Source organism: Tachysurus fulvidraco, chromosome 13 (genome assembly GCF_022655615.1).
Source record: "Tachysurus fulvidraco isolate hzauxx_2018 chromosome 13, HZAU_PFXX_2.0, whole genome shotgun sequence".
Classification (NCBI taxonomy): domain Eukaryota; kingdom Metazoa; phylum Chordata; class Actinopteri; order Siluriformes; family Bagridae; genus Tachysurus; species Tachysurus fulvidraco.
This window is the reverse complement of record NC_062530.1, coordinates 905,315-907,814: the sequence shown is the minus strand read 5'-3', so window position 1 is coordinate 907,814 and position 2,500 is coordinate 905,315. Positions and strand designations below refer to the sequence as shown.

The window sequence follows — 2,500 nt, the reverse complement described above, 5'->3', positions numbered from 1 at the left end:
TTTTTATTCCTCCCACTTTCCCTTGTCCTTCTCCACAAAGAACAAAAATATCCACCCTGCTGATTGTCCCGAAGCTCCGGTTCTCCAGCTGAACAGTTTACTTCACTTATTCACAGATCCTCTGGGGATTTTTTATCTCCCTTTCCAGTGCTTTCAATGGAAAGCTGGATCGTTTTCCTTCCGGCACGGAGGAAAAACACCGCAGCAGTGATGCTCCAGTCCAATCTCACTGCTTTGAGCTCCCTCCTCTCTCTCTCTCTCTCTCTCTCTCTCTCTCTTTCTAACACCCACTCAGAGACCTATTTCACGAATACGATTACATTGCCTCCTCCTCCCAGCCTCCTTTTCTTTTTTCCACGCCTCCTTCCTGCATCCTCTACGGTGTAAAAAAAAAAACCCTGACAGACCAAGGAGGTGTGTCACAGCTTAACATCAACCCAAACACCACCCACCCCCTGGATAGATCAGCCAATCCTGTCTGGTTTCTGCCCTCCCCGTCAGTGCGGCTATAAAAAGGAGACACATGAGTCCTGCATCACTTCTCCTGCCCTCCATCATCTCATGTGTGTGTTTGTGTTTCTATGAATTTCTATTAAATATAAATTCAGATATTATTAAAAATTCAGATGAGTTTTTTTTTTTAATTTTTAATATTGATGTTATACAAATACAAAAATGGAGTAAAAAAGGTTCATCTTGCTGTACTGGATTTAATGTTTATTTTTAATTCCATTTAATAGAAGTATTTTAATGGTAAAAAATAATAACCAAAGATATAATTCACATTAATATTCAGAATATAAATGAAATCTAATGGCATTTTGCTCAGTAAATACAAAAGAGATGGAAATGTCAAACCCGGTCAAGAGGATGAAGGAATAAAGGACAATTAATCTTTTAGATGAATCTCACAATGCAAATATATTAAGACTATAATAAAACTCAACACAGTTAACGCCACCGACACAAAGTGGGTCACAGAAAAACTGCAAGATCTTTCGGCCATCGGAGTGAAAGTGACGTCTAAATGAAATTCCAGTTCAGGATCATTAAAGATCAGGATCAGGTTTATTGGCCAAGTATGTTTTTACACACACACACACACAAACACACACACAGAATTTGGTTTGAAAATTTGAGTATCACTGGAATCCAGTACGTCCATGAACTCACCATTAACTACACTACAGTATTCCATCAAAGATCATCAGATTCCAGTAGGACGCTTGTCTATGTCTAGAATCACACTTCACCCTGATGCTATATACTGTAATGTGATTGATATAAAATCATAACCATTACAATCCATTAGGGATGTTACAAACCATTACAAGCCATTAGGAACCAGTACAAACCATTAGAAAATATTACAAACCCATGACAAAACCAATTCCACCTGTTACAAAACCATTATGAACCATAGGCTTGAGACCGTTGATGATACTGAGCTGTTCAATTCTCAGATGCTGACCAGAATACAAAAATGTGTGTGTGTGTGTGTGTGTGTGTGTGTGTGTGTGTGTGTGTGTGTGTGTGTGTGTGTGTGTGTGTGTGTGTGTGTGTGTGTGTGTGTGTGTGTGTGTGTGTGTGTGTGTGTGTGTGTGTGTGTGTGTGTGTGTGTGTGTGTGTATATATAAAACACTGATTTCCCAAAAGTGTGCCACAACAGGGACAATCTTTAATATTGGAATTAAACTGGCACATATTGCATTTGCAGGCTTTCTCCTGATTTATAAAAACCCAGTTACTCAGAAGCTTGACTTTCATTATCATCACCCAAATTATTTACATCTGCATTGTATAAATGATGAGATTAATTAAAACACACAGCATACAGAACATTAATGAACAGTATACATTTTGGATTCTGTTCAGATCCTCGAGTCATTTCAGAGTGTTCACGTTAAATGATTCATTCTGGTTCACTCAGTTCACTGAATGCACTGAAACACTGGAAGTCAGAAGGTGATTATTGATGATTATTCACTGATCTGAACACTGCGTCAATGAACAACAGAGAAGTGCAAGTTCGTCATGACTGAAATAATTCACTGAATACTCTGTACTGACTCACTGAATGAGAGGAATGACTGATTCGATTAATTTATAAACTGATTTACTGAACCTAAGAGTAATGACAATCAACTGATTTAAGAACTGACTCAATGAACAAAAAAGAAGTGACTCATTCATTAACCGACTCACTGAATAAGAGAAGAGTGAATCGTTCATTGATTTAAGAACTGACTAGCTAAACAAGGGAGGAGTGACTCAATCGATTGATTTATAAATGACTCACTAAACAAAAGAGAAGTGAATCGTTCACTTATTTATAAGTGACTCACTAAACAAAAGAGAAGTGAATCGTTCACTTATTTATAAGTGACTCACTAAACAAAAGAGAAGTGAATCGTTCACTTATTTATAAGTGACTCACTAAACAAAAGAGAAGTGAATCGTTCACTTATTTATAAATGACTCACTAAACAAAAGAGAAGTG

At 37.3% G+C, this 2,500-nt stretch overlaps 1 protein-coding gene across 2 annotated transcripts in view; it reads right to left on the bottom strand.

Annotated features, from left to right (window-relative positions):
• The window catches only part of tspan4a (tetraspanin 4a), a 110,666-nt gene that overhangs the window by 80,529 nt on the left and 27,637 nt on the right, over positions 1–2,500 (bottom strand). Inside the window, exon 1 of one of the 2 annotated variants that reach the window (XM_027144138.2) lies at positions 1–270. This exon is cut by the window's left edge and continues 923 nt beyond it. The exons of the other annotated variant lie outside the window; for it this stretch is intronic. The gene's annotated coding sequence lies outside the window, so the exon portion shown is untranslated. Of the gene's footprint in view, positions 271–2,500 lie in introns of those variants that run through there. 2 annotated transcript variants of the gene reach the window in all.